We start from the raw sequence: 19011 nt of genomic DNA, 5'->3' as shown, positions 1-19011 counted from the left end.
TTGGGCCCCACAGACACCACTTCAGTGGCAGCACTTGTGCCCCAGTTGTACACTTCACAGGTACATTTGCATCAAGCACATTCAAAAATATGCAAGCCTTAACTGTCCCCGGGATGACACCGGTGTAGGTAGCAAAGTCTTTGCTGATCCATGATTTGTTCATCTTGTATCATTTTTAAAAACACAGCAAGGGGACTCCAAGCGAAGTCTCCCTTTTTTCCAAAAATTGGGCCACACAGACACCCCTTCAGTGGCATCACTTGTGCCCTAGTTGCAAACAGGATGTTTTGATTTGCATCAAGCACATTCCAAAATACGCCAGCCTTAACTGTCCCCAGGATGACACCGGGGTAGGTAGCAAAGTCCTTGCTGAACCAAAACTTGGTCATCTTGGCTCATTTTTAAAAAACACAGCAAGCGGACTCCAAGCAGAGTCTCCCTTTTTTCCAAAAAATGGGCCACACAGACACCACTCAAGTGGCATCACTTGTGTCCCAGTTGCAAACTTGACAGGTACATTAGCATCGAGCACATTCCAAATCCACAAGCCTTTACTCTCCCCAGGATGACACAGGGGTACTAAAGTCCTTGCGGATCCATGACTTGTTCATCTTGATGAATGTTAGTCTGTCCACATTGTCACTGGACAGAGGCGTGCGCTTATCTGTCAGCACACACCCTGCAGCACTGAAGACACGTTAAGAGACAACGCTGGCTGCAGGACAAGATCTCCAAGGCGTAAGTGGCGAGCTCAGGACATTTTTCAAGATTTGAAGCCCGAAATGAGCAAGGCTCCAGTTGCAAAGTCATGGCATCGATGTTCATTTGGAGATACTCCTGTATCATCCTCTCCAGTTGTTGACTATGTGTCAGACTTGTTGTCTCTGGTGGCCTTGCAAAGGATGGTCTAAAAAAATTATGAAAAGATTCAATAAAATTGCTGTTACCAGCAACAGATACGGTGCTGCTGGTACGGTTAGACTGTTGATGACGAGACAGTACCATGTTTGTCAAGTTACAACTGGGAGATAGACTCTGTGCACCACTGGTGTTTGGTGGAAAAGTCGAGCTAAGATTGAGTAACAGCTTCTGCTGATACTCCTGCATACGTGCGTCCCTTTCTATGGCTGGAATTATTTCACAAAGTTTGGACTTGTACCGGGGATCTAATAGTGTGGCAACCCAGTAGTCATCATTACTTCTAATTTTGACAATCCAAGGGTCATGTTGTAGGTAGTGCAGTAAGAAGGCGCTCATGTGTCTTGCGCATCCATGCGAACCAAGTCCTTGCTGTGTTTGTGGCATAGAGGTGCTAACTGTGCTTTCTTCCTCTGACATCTCCCCCCAACCTCGTTCAACCGAAATTTGACCAAGGTCTCCCTCATCTGCTGAGTCTTCCATGTCCATCGAGAGTTCGTCCTCCATTTCTTCCTGGTCTCCTGCACCTTCCTCAACATTTTGTCTGCTACCATGCGCCCTTGTTAATCCCTCTCCACCAACGTCCCATGCCTGCCGCCTTGGTGATGATGAACGTCTGGACCTTGTAGATGTTGGTATCCCTTCTGCATATGAATCCTCCTGTACTTCCTCCCCTTCCTCTTGTCCCACACCCTGACTCCGAATAGTGTTTAGCATTTGCTCCAGCATGTAAATGACTGGAATAGTCATGCTGATAATGGCATTGTCAGCGCTAAACATATTCGTCGCCATGTCGAAACTGTGCAGAAGGGTGCATAGGTTCTTGATCTGAGACCACTCCATCAGCGTGATCTGCCCCACCTCTGCATCTCGTTGGCCCAGGTTATACGTCATAACGTATTGCACCAGGGCTCGGCGGTGCTGTCACAGTCGCTGTGACATGTGGAGAGTCGAATTCCAGCGTGTCGCCACATCGCATTTCAGGCGATGAACCGGCAGGCCGAATGACTTCTGGAGCGATGCAAGTCGGTCAGCTGTGGCGGTTGAACGGCGGAAGTGAGCAGAGAGTGACCGTGCCCTGTGCAGAAGCCCATCTAGGCCGGGATAGTGGGTTAAAAATTGCTGGACAACAAGGTTCAACACGTGAGCCATACAAGGTACGTGTGTCACGTTGCCCCGGTGAAGGGCCGCACCCAGGTTTGCAGCATTGTTGCACACGGCCTTCCCTGGCTGCAGGTTGAGTGGAGACAACCATTTACGAAACTCGGACCGCAGAGCTGACCACAACTCATTCGCTGTGTGACTCTTATTTCCAAGACATTTCAAGCTAAAGAGCGCCTGATGCCGTTGAGCTCTGCTTCCAGCATAGTAAGGAGACGTGCAGGATTCCTTGTGTGCAGTTGCAACGTGGGTGGCCTGACCAGGAAGGCTTGGGGGGGAGGTGGAGGATGCACACGAGGTTGAGGAGGCAGAAGCAGTGGAGGAATTTCGACATACAGAGGATTGATGCACAAGTCGTGGGGACGGCAAGACTTGTGCAGCAGACCCTTCTCCATCTATCACCATAGTTACCCAGTGCCCAGTTAGCGACATGTAACTCCCCTGTTCATGCTTACTGGTCTAAGTATCGGTGGTGAAATGCACCCGGTCACACACAGAGTTTCTCAAGGAAGCGGTGATGTTGTGTGCGACATGCTGGTGTAGCGCAGGCACACCTTTCTTGGAGAAGTAGTGGCGACTGGGCATCTAGTACTGGGGCACTGCGACGGACATAAGGTCTCGAAAATCCTTTGTGTCCACCAGGCGGAAAGGCAGCATTTCGGTAGCCAAGAGCTTACAGAGGGCTAAAGTCAACCTCTTAGCTTTGTCATGGCTCGGAGGAAATGGCCTTTTATTTGTCCACATCTGAGGGACCGAGATCTGGCTGCTGTGTGGAGACGGTGGTAAGTAGGGTGTCCCTGCAAAACTGCAGGTCTGTGAGGAAAGTGCAGGCGGAGACATGATGTTGCCTTCATCCAACGTTAGTGCTCTTGATGTCTGAGAGAGCTGTACAGCAGCACTTGTTTCCCCTTCCAAACCACCTGACGACCTACCAAGCAAACTACCTGTTGCGGTTAACCCCTTCACGACCATGGACGGAAAGATCCGCCCTTGTGCCCTGGGCCTTAACGACCAAGGACGGATCTTTCCGTCATGGCGGAATCGCGGCACCGGAGCCTCCGGTGACTGCAATATGTTAACAAAAAACGCAGATTCGGGGAGGAGGGGACCTGTTCCTGACCTTAGGAGGGGTGGTGCCTCCTCCCCGGACCTACGGAGGCTGTGATTGGCTGACGAACGCCGCTCAATCAATCACAGCCACTGTAATGTTCCAGCCATTTAAAATGACTGAAACATTGAAATCCAGCCCTGGCCAGTGCAGCTGTAGCACTGGCCATTGGCTGGAGCTGGGTGACCTCACTGGATCACCCTCCCCCAGCTCCAATGCTCTGATTGGAGAGATCGGCCTTGTGACCGATTTCTCCAATCACAGTGGAGCTGTTGCCGGTGACCGCCCCCATCAGCTTCACTTGTCCCTGCAGCACGCCAGCACACTGAGAACAGTGAGTGTACACAGTGCAATGGCAGGGCGACAAGCTCCGGTCCCATGCTGTTATGAGACCGGAGCATGGGACCCGGAAGTTGCCGCGCTGCCATTGCACTGTACGAAAAGCGTCCCGATCCGCCGCCGCCGCCGCTGCCCTCCGCGATCTGCCACCTGTCTCCCCAATCTCCTGCCCGCACCCTCACCCCCACACCTCCCGATCCGCTGCCGCCGCCGCCCTCCATCTGCCACAGTGCCACCGCTCCCCCCAATCTGCTGCCCGGCCCCTCACCTCCGTGCAGCAGATCGGAGGGAGCGGTGGCATTATGACAGATGGAGGAGGACAGGGATCGTGCACCCTGTCCTCCATCTGTCATAGTGCCACCGCTCCCTCCGATCTGCTGCCCGGCCCCTCCCCCTCGTGATCGGTGCCCGCCCCCTCCCCTCCGTGATGTGCTGCTCGCCCCCTCCCCTCCGTGATGTGCTGCTCGCTCGCCCCCTCCCCTCCGTGATGTGCTGCTCGCTCGCCCCCTCCCCTCCGTGATGTGCTGCTCGCTCGCCCCCTCCCCTCCGTGATCTGCTGCTCGCCCCCTCCCCTCCGTGATGTGCTGCTCGCTCGCCCCCTCCCCTCCGTGATCTGCTGCTCGCCCCCTCCCCTCCGTGATGTGCTGCTCGCCCCCTCCCCTCCGTGATGTGCTGCTCGCCCCCTCCCCTCCGTGATGTGCTGCTCGCTCCCCCCACCTCTCACCCCCGTGGTCAGCTACCTTCCCCCTCCCCTGTCACCGCCGTGATGTGCGCTCCCTCCCCTGTCACCGCCGTGATGTGCGCTCCCTCCCTTGTCACCGCCGTGATGTGCGCTCCCTCCCCTGTCACCGCCGTGATGTGCGCTCCCTCCCCTGTCACCGCCGTGATGTGCGCTCCCTCCCCTGTCACCGCCGTGATGTGCGCTCCCTCCCCTGTCACCGCCGTGATGTGCGCTCCCTCCCCTGTCACCGCTGTGATGTGCGCTCCCTCCCCTGTCACCGTCGTGATGTGCGCTCCCTCCCTTGTCACCGCCGTGATGTGTGCTCCCTCCCCTGTCACCGCCGTGATGTGCGCTCCCTCCCCTGTCACCGCCGTGATGTGCGCTCCCTCCCCTGTCACCGCCGTGATGTGCGCTCCCTCCCCTGTCACCGCCGTGATGTGCGCTCCCTCCCCTGTCACTGCCGTGATGTGCGCTCCCTCCCCTGTCACCGCCGTGATGTGCGCTCCCTCCCCTGTCACCGCCGTGATGTGCGCTCCCTCCCCTGTCACCGCCGTGATGTGCGCTCCCTCCCCTGTCACCCCCGTGGTCAGCTACCCGCCCCCTCCCCTGTCACCGCCGTGATGTGCGCTCCCTCCCCTGTCACCGCCGTGATGTGCGCTCCCTCCCCTGTCACCGCCGTGATGTGCGCTCCCTCCCCTGTCACCGCCGTGATGTGCTCTCCCTCCCCTGTCACCGCCGTGATGTGCGCTCCCTCCCCTGTCACCGCCGTGATGTGCGCTCCCTCCCCTGTCACCACCGTGATGTGCGCTCCCTCCCCTGTCACCGCCGTGATGTGCGCTCCCTCCCCTGTCACCGCCGTGATCTGTGCTCCCTCCCCTGTCACCCCCGTGATCTGTGCTCCCTCCCCTGTCACCCCCGTTATCTGCTGTCCACTCTCCCTCCACCTCTCACCCCCGTGATCTGCGCTCTGCTCACCTGTCTCCCCCGTGATCTGCGCTCCCTCACCTGTCACCCCGTGATCTGCGCTCCCTCACCTGTCACCCCGTGATCTGTGCTCCCTCACCTGTCACCCCCGTGATCTGCTGTCCGCTCTCCCTCACCTCTCAACCCCGTGATCTGTGCTCTGCTCACCTGTCTCCTCCGTGATCTGTTCTCTGCTCACCTGTCTCCTCCGTGATCTGCGCTGCGCTCCCTCCCCCACCTCTCACCCTCCCCGATCTGCTGCCTCCTTCATCTCCTGTGATCCAGCTGCCTAGATCCATCCTGTAGGGTAACTATCCCCAATCTCACCTCCCACTCCCCTTCCCACCCATCCCCCCTATCACCCCCACCCGCTCCCTCCCCCCATCCTCTGCCGCTCCTGCATCCACTGCGCCCTCTCCCATCCGCCCCCACCCTATCCCAGCCGCCGTCTCACAATCACAGATGCTCCCTTAGTATGCCGCTGCCCCCCCATCTGCTGCCGCCCCATCTGCCGCCCCCCCCCCATCTTCCGCTGTTGTTTTTTTCTATGCCATGGGGGTCTAGTTTCCAAAATGGGGTCACATGTGGGGGAGCTCCACTGTTTCGGCACCTCAGGGGGTCTCCAAACGCAACATGGAATACGCTAATTATCCCAGACAATTTTGCGTTTGAAATGTCAAATGACGCTCCTTGCCTTCCGAGCCCTGCTGTGCGCCCAAACGTTTGAGTTCCACCACATATGAGGTATCTGCGTACTCAGGAGAAATTGCACAATACATTTTATGGTGCAATTTTTCCTGATACCCTTGTGAAAAAAAAAGCTACCTGGTTGAAGTAACAATTTTGTGGTAAAAAAGTTTTTTTTTATTTTCACGGCTCAACTCTATTAACTTTTGTGAAGCCCCCAGAGGCTCAAAGTGCTCAATAAACATCTAGATAAATTCCATGAGGGGTCTAGTTTCCAAAACGGGGTCACATGTGGGGGAGCTCCACTGTTTCGGCACCTCAGGGGCTCTCCAAACGCAACATGGTGCGGCTAACGATTCCAGCTAATTTTCTGTTTTAAAAAAGTCAAATGGCGCTCCTTCCCTTCCGAGTCCTGCCGTGTGCCCAAACAGTGGTTTTTCGCCACATATGAGGTATCTTCGTGTTCAGTAGAAATTGCCCAACAAATTTTGGGGGTTCATTTAATCCTGCTACCCTTGTGAATATGCAATATTTGAGGCTAAATTAACATTTTTGTTGCAAAAAGTAAAATGTTCATTTTTTCCTTCCACATTGCTTTAGTTACTGTGAAGCACCTGAAGGGTTAATAACCTTCTTGAATGTGGTTTTGAGTAGCCTGAGGGGTGCCGTTTTTGGAATGGTGTCACTTTTGGGTGTTCTGTGTCATGTAGACCTTTCAAAATTGCTTCAAATGTGATGTGGTCCCTAAAAAAAGTGGCTTTGTAAATTTTGTTGTAAAAATGAGAAATTGCTCATAAACTTTGAACCCCTATAACTTCCTTAAATTTTTTTTTTTTTCCCCAAAATTGTTCTGGTGTAAAATAGACATGTGGGAAATGTTATTTATTAATTATTTTGTGTCATATGTCTCGTTGGTTTTAGAGCATAAAAATTCAAAGTTTGAAAATTACAAAATTTTCAAAATTTTCGCGAAATTTCCGTTTTTTTCACAAAGAAATGCAAAAAATATCGGCCTAAATTTACCACTAACATGAAGCCCAATATGTCATGAAAAAACAATCTCAGAATCACCGGGATCCGCTGAAGCGTTCCAGAGTTATAACCTCATAAAGTGACACTGGTCAGAATTGCAAAAAATGGCCTGGTCTTTAGGGTCAAAATAGGCTTGGGGCTGAAGGGGTTAAAGTGGTGGAAGGTCTGCGTGGAAGAACAGGTCTGACAGCTGTCCCCACAGTCATAGAAGATGAAGAGCACGCGGATGCACTGGAAGGGGCAGGCGGTGGTTGGCTCACTCCACTAGGCCGCATTGCAGCACAGTGAGCTTCCCACTGGGACTTATGCTTGTTATTCATGTGACGATTCATGGAAGAAGTTGTCAAACTGGTGAGGTTTTGGCCTCTACTTATAGATTGCCGACAAATTTTACAGATCACATGATTTGGGAGATCCTTTGCAAGGTCAGAAAAGGACCAGGCTAGGCAAGGCTTAGAGGACATGCGACCTGCAGACCCACCCCGATTTGTGCTCAGAGGCAGAGTGGTGGCTGAGGATGTACTTGTTGACGTGCTTCCAGTACTGCAACTCTGTCCAGGAAGGCGCAAGGTTACTTCGTCGTCAGTTGCATCCTGCTCCACCGCCTCTGTTGACCTCCTCGAGTGCCCGACTGAGGGTTGACAGTATGTGGGATCTAGAACTTCATCATCAAGCGTTGTGTTTTCACTCCCCTCGCCCTCAGACCTAATCTCTTCCTGCCCTGACTGAATAGTTAAGTTGTCATCCCAATATGGTATCTGCGTCTCATCGTCATCAGTATGTTCCTCATTGTCTTCACCAACAGGTGTTACAGTTTGGGAATGAGGGTCTACATTATGCTCAGAAACTTGCTCATTAGGGCCTGAATCTGAGTCACAAAGCTTCTGGGCATCACTGCAGATCATTTTCTGGTCTGTACTCACTGTAGCTTGGGAGCAGACCTCTGATTCCCAGCCTATAGTGTGACTGAACAGCTCTGCAGACTTATCCATCTCTGTTACACCATACTCTGCAGGGCGGGTGGAGACTTGAGAGCTGGGAGAAAGCAAGTGTGATTGGGATGACAACTCAGAGGAATGTTGTTTTTTGGATTTTGAAGTTGAGGTGGAGGAGAGGCCACTTGTTGTAGCAATTGAGATCCATTTAAGCATGTGTTTTTTTTGTGCATCGTCTACCTTTGTTCCAGTTGTTTTGTTCCGTAAAAAAGGGAGCACATCGGATTGTCCATGGAAAGTAGTAGACATCTTACTTTTGCTGGAAGATGGCCTATCTTCAGCAGATGTTAATGTACCTTTCCCACCTTTCCCACGGACACAAACTTTTTTTCCTTTTCCAACACGCTGTTCCCCTTTACACCAGCATCTGTCCTTTTGCCACTCATTTTTTAGCAACAAGATTGGACACTTAAAATGTGTTAGCAAAAATTGAGAGGTGGTGTAGATTGCAGAGGGGGTCTAGCTTTATTGACAGCTGAAGAACCAACACTGACTATCCCTGACAATGCAACTATGGCCCTAACACTGACAGCACTGTTTGCTATAAAAATAGCGTAGCAAAAATGGGCAGGAGGGTAGAAGGCTGAGGTGGTGGAACTTGCTTGGCACCAGTGGGACACTCATTTTCGTATAGCAGACACTTTTTGGATGACACTAAGTTTCAGCACTGTTTGCTATAAAAATAGCGTAGCAAAAAGGGGCAGGAGGGTAGAAGGCTGAGGTGGTGGAACTTGCTTGGCACCAGTGGGACACTAATTTTCATATAGCAGACACTTTTTGGATGCCAATAAGTTTCAGCACTGTTTGCTATAAAAATAGAGTAGCAAAAATGGGCAGGAGGGTAGAAGGTGGAGGTGGTGGAACTTGCTTGGCACCAGTGGGACACTAATTTAGTATAGTAGACACTTTTTGGATGCCACTAAGTTTCAGCACTGTTTGCCATAAAAATATCGTAGCAAAAATAGGCAGGAGGGTAGAAGGCAGGGGTAATGGAACTTGCTTGGCCCCAGAGGGACACTAATTTAGTATAGCAGACACTTTTTGGATGCCACTAAGTTTCAGCACTGTTTGCTATAAAAAATAGCATAGCAAAAGTGGGCAGGTGGGTACAGTGGCCGGATTCTGTGGGTACCAGGACAGGAAAGGAAGCCTCACTTTCTATCCCTCCTAATGATGAAATGCAGCAAGGAATTCCCAGAGCTGAGGCACACAGATGCTGTTATCTAAAGCTGTATACAGCATTTGCACGGACCTGCCTAGCAGCTACGGCTCTGAGCGCCTGAAAATCAGCCCTGAAAAAGGCTGAAATAAACAGCAGTCCCTAATCTCTACAGTGCTGTGTCTATAGCGCACACAGAAGGAGCGGTGGCCGCAGCAGCATGAGCGGTGACGGTCACCTACACGCAGAAGGCAGATAATGGCGGCGTGAGGGAAAATGGCCGTATTTTTAAGGCAAGGACATGTGACAGTCACAGCCTATGACACATGCCCTTGCTTGTCTGGCAAAAAGTACACTTAGCTGTGTGTGTGTCTGTGATTGGCTGACATCCTGGCCCGCCCCACAGCACGCGCGCTTAGGAAAAAAAAAATTGGCAATCGGCATTGTCTTAGCACTCAGCTGCAGCACAGATCTAAACCGCGTTCCCCTCGCACACTATTCGCTGAAATTTGGTAATAGCGTGAATCACAGTGACTCACACTATTACAGTGAGAAGCCAGCTAGTAAATAGCTAGGCTTTTTGCTGATCGAACGGTTCTCGAACGTAACTCGAGCTATCGAGCTTTTAGCAAAAAGCTCGAGTACGAGTTCGATCTCGAGCACCCCCCCAAAACCTCGAACATCGCTCATGTCTAGTCAGGACTTGTATCCTAGTAAGTCTTTTGCCCTTATATTTCCATTACTATGTCATTACTCATTTGTTAGGTGTGTTACTTCCTGACCCTCTTCATTGTATTTACACATTCTATGTTATAGGCCATAGCTATTCTACACCTGTTACCATTATCATGCTGTTTTTCTATTTATCATTTACTTGCTATGCAGGGTGTTCTTTTGGTAGGAATAACGTTTCATTATACTTTGGTGGATTTTGAACCTGGTTACTCACCTCAATTCAGTGGTCGTCATTATGATGGATATTTTACTTGTTAATTTTTGTCAACTTTGACATTCATTGTTACAGTATCTATCATTGCTCATATTCTAATAGACTCCACTGTCCAATGTTGTCAGCCATTATTATTTGATTACTAAATATTGTATTTTTTATATTGTTGTTCCTCCATATATCATTGTCTTGCTGTGCACACAAATATTTTTTAAAATAATTTTTATGCTTCAATAAAGTTTTTTCAAAAAAATTGAATTTTAGTAGCCATAATCCGGATGTATAAAGAACATCATTTCACCATAAACTAGCCTCAATTAAATGCTCCCCACAAGAATTCAGAAAGAGTAGTGAAAAGAGTTATCAGAAGAGTAATCCAAGAGCCAAGAACCACCTGTTGGGAGCTATAAAAAGACCTGGAGTCAGCAGGTACAGTTGTTTCAGAGAAAGCCAAAAGTAGTGCACGCAACCTCCATGGTCCGTGTGCTGTGCTTTTTTTTTTTTTACCCATAGACTTGACTTGCAAATCATTTTATAAGACCATATGCAGCATGCTGCAATTTTTTCCTCAGTTTGAAAGCTGCAGAGGAAAAAAAAGGCAGATCAGCACTGTTATTTTTTAACATTGGTGCGAGCGCAATACAAATTTCTATTGGATTGCACTCATGCTATTTATACACAGATGTGAGCGAACCCTTAAGGATATATTTGCTTAGAAAAGTGGTGACGTGTTCAATACTTATTTCACTCACCGTATGTGATATACCAACACAAAGTAGCAAATATTTGTGAAGTGTAAAGGAAATTATACATTATTTTCTAAATATTTTACAATTATAAATCTGAATATTGTGAAAATCAGAGAATGTTTTTATATTACTGGACCATGTTACATATATTTTATTATTGTCATGTATTAGACTGATGTCAGTTATAGTCTTAGAGCTTGTGAGATCATATTAAAGGGTGGATCACCCCTTTTCATTACTTTTCCACATCGATATTATGTTGAGAAACATGGTTTCTCTCAAATACCCTGTGTTGCCAATAGAGCCCGTGAGCGGCGCTATTGCGATCCTTTCACCCACTTTGCGTAACCTCCGGGCTCCGTGACCTCTAATGTCCGGTGATGTCATGTCAACTGAGTCGGGCCGCAGTCTTCCTGAGTGACTGGGCTGTGGGTGATGTTTCACCGCTCATCACAGGCCAGCATCTCGCGTGCTCTCTCCTTTGCTGCAGAGTGCTGCAGAGAGCTGCAAGCAGGATTGACGCTGGGCTGTGACGAGCGGTGAAACGGTGCCCACAGCCCAGTCACTCAGGAAGACTGTGACCCGACTCAGTTGACGTGACATCACTGGAAATTAGAGGTCATGGAGCCCGGGGGTCAGACAAAGGGAGTGAAAGGATCGCAATAGCGCCGCTCACAGACTATTGGCAACACAAGGTATTTGAGAGAAACCATGTTTCTTAACATAATATCGATGTGGCCAGTAATGAAAATGGCTGAACCACCCCTTTAACTGTACTTTCATCCATGATGGGTTCCATTCCCTTTTTTGTTGGATAGCAAGAGCGTAAAAAAGTGGGCAGCATGGTGGCTCAGTGGCTACCACTTGCTGCAATGGATTCAAATTCATCCATGAACAGCAACAGCAATGAGTTTGTATGTTCTCTCCATGTTTATGTGGGTGTTCTTCTAATACATGGATTTCCTCCTACACTCCAAAAATATACTGATAAAGAATTTCGATTTTCAGTCCCAAATGGGACATTGATGGCAATGTCTGTAAAGCAAATTAGACTATGATGGCGCTATATAAGTGATTAAAATAAAATTATAAAAAAATAAGTAAGGGAATTCTCCCAAGGGTGATAACAAGGATGTGGAGCAAGAAATAAACACCAGGGGACCAAATATCATGCTTGGGATTTTGTCATTCTCCTATTCACATCCAAATGTTTCTCTATATGAATAAATACCGTAGAAACGCCAGAGCAGTGATTGTCGTGCTCAAAATCAGCCGAAATACACTGTAATATAAAACGCTTTATTTTCCAGAAAAATTTCTGAACAATGAAAATAAAGCACCATATAGACGACATTTCTAAGAAGCGCTAAGGGAAAGAAACTGCATGAAGTGTGGCGGTTGTTTGCAGGAGCTGAGTGTGCTATATCAACAAATACAATTTGTACCGGGGAATCTAAAAGTAAAACAGAATTTCAGATTATTGAAAGACATTTATATGACAGGGTCTGCTCATTTTTCATTATTTTATTTTATTCCTTATTTAGCCCTGGCATTGATCTAAGTGAAAAACATTGAAGGGAAAGTATCCCTTAATAGCAATAATCATTAATATAGTCTAGTAGCCTTTTCAGTGCTAAAATCCTTAATAGGCAAATATTTGAAAAAGGAGAGTTATAAAACATTAAGTACAAGTTAATTTCCTTTCAGTGGAAGGCCAGGAACATGATCCTTCTTTTATTAGCAGCTGTTACTTGCAGAGAAATTGGATTCTTTGTAGACTATGATAACTTTTATTGGTTCAGCATAAAAATTATACTGAGATACAGTGGTGTGCAGGAGTCTGAGATCATGCGGCTGTGCTGAAATGAAACATATACTGATGTTACTAATGTTCCACTTCTACGTGCAGGATATTGAACGTTTTGCATTTAATGCTATTCCAAGTTTATGTTCAGGATTTGTCTGGAAATAGATACAAAAAGTAAAAAAAAATAATGCAAGGACTTATTAAGGAATACAGGTTTAATCAGTTTAGCTCTTGGTGTTATACAGTATTTGAAGTGGAAAATGAACATCTATTGTACTTTAAACCCTCTATAGAGAACAATGTAGGCATTAGGTGGAGCACATATCAGCCAATAACAAGAGTAAAAGCTTGACCAATAATATTTAATAGAAAATGATATATAAATATGAATGTAAGCATGAATACCAATCTGACCTATCAGCTTTGTCATAAAGATCATTTACAAATTCTGATAATTTACAAAATGTAGGGGTTTTTCAATCACTACATAAATGTTACGATGACTATGGGGGATAACAGGAAACCAGGGCTCCTAAGCTGACTCCCAGACTTGATGACCCTCTACTATCCCTAGTCTCAGGTATAGACCTAAAGGTGGTGATGCCTTCCTGGCCCTGCTCCTGAGCAGCCCTGATCTGATACCCCCTCCCACTCCCCAAGGGGAAACTAGGACAAGAGTGAAATTAAACACACAATAATAGACAGACAGAAAATCAAACCTGTTGTGAATGTCATCCGAGTGGGTGCTGGTGTGGAGCTCCCTCTGGTGGCCAGGAATGGTAATGAAGCTGAGTCTGAATCTGTGACTCAAACAGGTGATGGAATAAATTAGGAATCCCGGAAGTCCTATTGCAGATCAGCCTAGTGTATTTAGGAGAGCAGTTTCTGCCTGGCGGCCGCTGGTGATAAATGTTTCCTGCTGCTTCTGAAGATGGCTGAGAGTTTTTCCTTCACTTTCTCCCATTTATTCTGTGCCTGAATCTACTTCAGATATGTTTACTAGTTTCTGTGCTTAATTTCTGGAATTACACTTAAGGGTGTTTCTGCTTATTCCATTTTGTTCCGTTTGATTTCTTGTTTGTGAGGATTTGTCTCTCTGCTTTTGTGAGCAGGGCAGTTCCTCCAGAAAGAAAAGGAGCTTGCTCCCTCATCATGTTTGAATTATTTGCACTTTAGAATATTGTTTGTTCTGTGATTTTGTTCCCATTATATCTGCAGTTCTGTTTAAAGTGTCTGGCACAAGAGTACCTGATATAGTGGGGGAGAGACTGTGTGGTCTTAGGATTTTTTTCTATCAGGAGTTTGGTATTTTTTGCAGGGTTTTTTGCTGGCTGCAATCAGTTATCTTTCCTGTCCTGTTGTATCTAGTAAGTTGGGCCTCACGTTTGCTAATCTATATTTTCTATCTGTGTATTGTGTTTTCTTACATCACCGTCGTTGCATGTTGGGGGCTTGCTATTTCTTTGGGGACTGCTCCAAGGCAAATTAAGATTCCTCATTTCTATCTTTGAGGTATAGCAAGTTTCCCCAGCAGTGACGAGGTGTATAGGTGTGTTAGGAACATCCCACTGGTACTTCTAGTGTTGTCCGATAGATAGGGGATTGTGGTCAGCTTAGTTTCCAACTACTCTTGTGGTTTTGTTTTTTCCTTATTAATGGGATTTTTTGTGATCATCCACGATTACCAGTTCATAACAGTATGACCGGCCACACCAAAAAAAAGGACTCAAAAGAAGGACATTTTTTTTAATTCTGTATATTTTTCCTCTTATTCTTCGGGTTCCGTGGAAGAATTTTGCTGGCATGGATATTAACCAGTTGTCTGATTGTGTTGAGCATCTTGCTTCTGAGGTTCAGGATATATCAGCGTATCTTAGACAGACTCCTGTTGTAGAACCTAAAATTCCCGTTCCTTAATTGTTCTCGGGGAATAGGTTTAAACTCCTGAACTTTAAAAATAATTGTAAATTAATGTTTGCCTTAAGACCTAAGTCTTCAGGGAGTTCCGTGCAGCAGGTTAGGATTGTCATCTTCTTGTTACGGGGTGAGCCTCAGGACTGGGCCTTTTCCTTGGAACCTGGTGATCTGATTCTTGTGGATGTGGATTCCTTTTTTCAGGCCCTGGGATTGTTGTATGATGAACCTAATGTTGGGGATCAAGCTGAGAAGGCTTTCATGGCAGTGATCCAGGGTCAGGATTCCGCTGAAATTTTTTGCCAGAGATTCAGAAAGTGGGCGGTCCTTACCAATTGGAATGATGATGCTCTTGCTGCACTTTTTCGGAAGGGTCTTGCGGATACTGTGAAAGATGTTATGATGGGAATTCCTATCCCTTTGGGTCTTGATACCTCTATGACCTTAGCCATTCAGATTGATAGACATTTACGTGAGCGCAAAACGATACGTGCAGATGTATTGTTTGCGGAACAGTCTTCGGAGCCTATACAGTGTGATGGGGTTCTCTCTAATACTAAGCGGCAGAGTTTTAGATGGAGAAACAAGTTGTGTCTCTATTGTGGAGACGTTTCTCACAGTATCTCTGTCTGTCCTAAGAAGGAAAAAGATTTGCTTGTTTATTTACTGTGGGTACTGTGCAACCTAAATTTCTTTTCTCAGTCTCTTTAATTTGCTCGTTATCCTCGTTTTCTGCTATGGCTTTTCTTGTTTCAGGGGCCGCCCTGAACTTGATGGATTTTGGGTTTGCTAAAAGTTGTGGCTTTCTCATGGTACCTTTGCAAACTCCTATTCCTTTAAGGTGCATTGATGCTACTCCCTTAGCTGAGAATAAACCCTAATTTTGGACCCAGCTGACTATGAAGGTTGCACCAACTCATCAGTAGAATTGTAAATTTTTGGTACTACACAACTTGCATGATATTTTGGTACTCACATTCCCTTGGCTGAAGACCCATAATCCAGTTCTAGATTGGAGATCCTTGTCTGTGGTTAGTTGGGGTGGTCAATGTGTGCATAATGACCTTTCTGTGTTGTCTAATTCTGCTCAGACACATGATGTACCTGATTATTTGTCTGACTTCCTTGATGGGTTTAATGAGACTGGATCTGATTCTTTTCCTCCCCATAGTGAGTGTGATTGTGCCATTGACTTAGTGCCATGTTGCAAATTTCCTAAGCGACGGATTTCAATTTGTCTGTGCCCAAATATGATGCTATGCAAACTTATATTAAGGAGTCATTGGAAAAAGGTCATATTAGACCATCATCTTCACCCCTGGGTGCCGTTTTTTTCTTTGTGTCCAAGAAGGATGGGTAATTGAGACCTTGTATTGACTATCGCCTCCTTAATAAAATCACTGTTAAATATCAGTATCCTTTGCCCCTGATGTCAGATCTGTTTCACAGAGTTAAGGGGACTAAATGGTTTACTAAACTTGATATTAAGGGGGTGTACAATCTCATTCGAATTAAGGAGGGTGATGAATGGAAGACAGCTTTTAATTCCCCTGAGGGGCATTTTGAGTACCTAGTGATGCCTTTTAGGCTTACTAATGCCCCCTCCGTCTTCCAGTCATTCATGAATGATATTTTCCGGGAACTAAAAGGTAAATTTCTGATTGTCTATTTGGATGATATTTTGATTTTTTTTCTAATGATTGGGACTAGTGATGAGCGAGTATGCTTGTTACTACTCGGTACTCGCACGAGTATCACTGTACTCGGGCTACTCGGCGGGTACCGAGTAATTTCGTGATACTCGTGCTTTACTCGTGGTCTTCATTTCTGCATGTTGGCGCTCTTTTGAGAGCCAGCCCTCATGCAGGGATTGGCTGGCAGACCACTGCAATGCCACAGCCCTGTTAGTTGTGGAATTGCAGTGATTGGCCGGCCTGCACAGCGTGACCGAGCCTTTATACCGGCCGGCGCGCTGTGCTCTGTACACAGCCATCTCATATTCCCTGCTTTCCACGCCCACAGGCGCCTATGATTGGTTGCAGTGAGACACGCCCCCACGCTGAGTGACAGGTGTCACACTGCACCCAATCACAGCAGCCGGTGGGCGTGTCTATACTGTGCAGTAAAATAAATAAATAAATAATTAAAAAAACCGGCGTGCGGTCCCCCCAATTTTAATACCAGCCAGATAAAGCCATACGGCTGAAGGCTGGTATTCTCAGGATGGGGAGCTCCACGTTATGGGGAGCCCCCCACCCTAACAATAACAGTCAGCAGCCGCCCAGAATTGCCGCATACATTATATGCGACAGTTCTGGGACTGTACCCGGCTCTTCCCGATTTACCCTGGTGCGTTGGCAAATCGGGGTAATAAGGAGTTATTGGCAGCCCATAGCTGCCAATAAGTCCTAGATTAATCATGTCAGGCGTCTATGAGACACCCTCCATGATTAATCTGTAAATTACAGTAAATAAACACACACACCCGAAAAATCCTTTATTAGAAATAAAAAACAATAACAAAGTCCCTCATCACCAATTTATTACCCACAACAAAACCCTCCATGTCCGGTGTAATCCACGGTCCTCCAGCGTCGCGTCCAGCTCTGCTGCATGCAGGTGACAGGAGCTGCAGAATACACCGCCGCTCCGGTCACCTCCACGCAGCTAATGAGGTGAGTATAGCGATCAGCTGAGCTGTCACTGAGGTTACCTGGATCCAGCGGTGGATGCAGCGGTGGCCGCGGGTAACCTCAGTGACAGCAGCTGATCGCGCTACTTACCGCCGCTCCGGTCAGCTTCACACAGCAACTGAGGTGAGAAGCGCGATCAGCTGCTGTCAGTCAGGTAACTCGCGGCCACCGCTGGATCCAGCGGTGGCCGCGATTAACCTCAGTGACAGCTCAGCTGATCGCTATACTCTCCTCAGTTGGTGCATGGAGCTGACCGGAGCGGCGGTGAGTAGCGCGATCAGCTGCTGTCACTGAGGTTACCCGCGGCCACCGCTGGATCCAGGTAACCTCAGTGACAGCTCAGCTGATCGCTATACTCACCTCATTAGCTGCGTGGAGGTGACCGGAGCGGCGGTGTATTCTGCAGCTCCTGTCACCTGCATGCAGCAGAGCTGGATGCGACGCTGGAGGACCGTGGATTACACCGGACATGGAGGGTTTGTCGGGGTTAATAAATTGGTAATGAGGGACTTTGTTATTGTTTTTTATTTCTAATAAAGGATTTTTCGTGTGTGTGTGTTTTTTAACTGTAATTTACAGATGAATCATGGAGGGTGTCTCATAGACGCCTGACATGATTAATCTAGGACTTATTGGCAGCTATGGGCTGCCAATAACTCCTTATTACCCCGATTTGCCAACGCACCAGGGTAAATCGGGAAGAGCCGGGTACAGCCCCAGAACTGTCGCATATAATGTATGCGGCAATTCTGGGCGGCTGCTGACTGATATTGTTAGGGTGGGGGGCTCCCCATAACGTGGCGCTCCCCATCCTGAGAATACCAGCCTTCAGCCGTATGGCTTTATCTGGCTGGTATTAAAATTGGGGGGGACCGCACGCCGTTTTTTTAAATTATTTAATTATTTATTTCACTGCACAGTATACACACACACCGGCTGCTGTGATTGGGTGCAGTGTGACACCTGTCACTCAGAGTGGGGGCGTGTCTCACTGCAACCAATCATAGGCGCCGAAAAGCAGGAAAGCAGAGAATACGAGATTGATTAATGACCGGCCGGCTTTTTCAAAAGAAGAAAAGCCGCAGGAGCAGTGTGAATGCCGTGCAGTGCCGCAGCAGTGATCGGCGAACGGTGAGTAAGAGAGAGGGGGGAGAATGACCGACAGACTGTGAGAGGGGGACAGACAAGACAGAGAGAGACCGACAGAGCGAGACCGACCGACGGGAGATAGAATGAAAAAAAAAATGACCGACATCGCTAGTAAAAAGCACAAAACGTGCGTTTTGGACATCGGAGTGCCACACAATGTTTATGTAAAATCTTTCATGTATTAATCTCAAAAAGTAACATACACCAGCTCTATCTCACTATTGGGTATGTGCCCTTAACATTTCCGCCATGAAAATTCATTTTGGGGTCATTTTGCAAGGTTTTCTGGTGAGTCCGTAAAAATGGCGTAAAACTCGGACAAAATTGTTCACAGCTGTGACTTTTGAGTGATAAATGCTTCAAGGGGTCTTCCCCATGCTGATGCCATGTCATTTGAGCACTCTTCTGAGACTTTTGTGACAGTTTTAGGGTTTCTCCATGCTGCCGGGGGGTCATTTCACAAAAATACTCGGGTCTCCCATAGGATAACATTGGGCTCGTTGCTCGGGCCGAGTACACGAGTATCTTGGGAGGCTCGGCCCGAGCCTCGAGCACCCGAGCTTTTTAGTACTCGCTCATCACTAATTGGGACTCTCATGTTGAGCAAGTTTGAACTGTTTGTCAGGTTCTTAAGAACAATGCATTGTATGTTAAGAGGTCAAAATGT

This window comes from Anomaloglossus baeobatrachus, chromosome 2, assembly GCF_048569485.1.
Source record: "Anomaloglossus baeobatrachus isolate aAnoBae1 chromosome 2, aAnoBae1.hap1, whole genome shotgun sequence".
Taxonomy (NCBI): Eukaryota; Metazoa; Chordata; class Amphibia; order Anura; family Aromobatidae; genus Anomaloglossus; species Anomaloglossus baeobatrachus.
The sequence above is the reverse complement of the archived record's forward strand: the minus strand, read 5'-3'. Positions refer to the sequence as shown.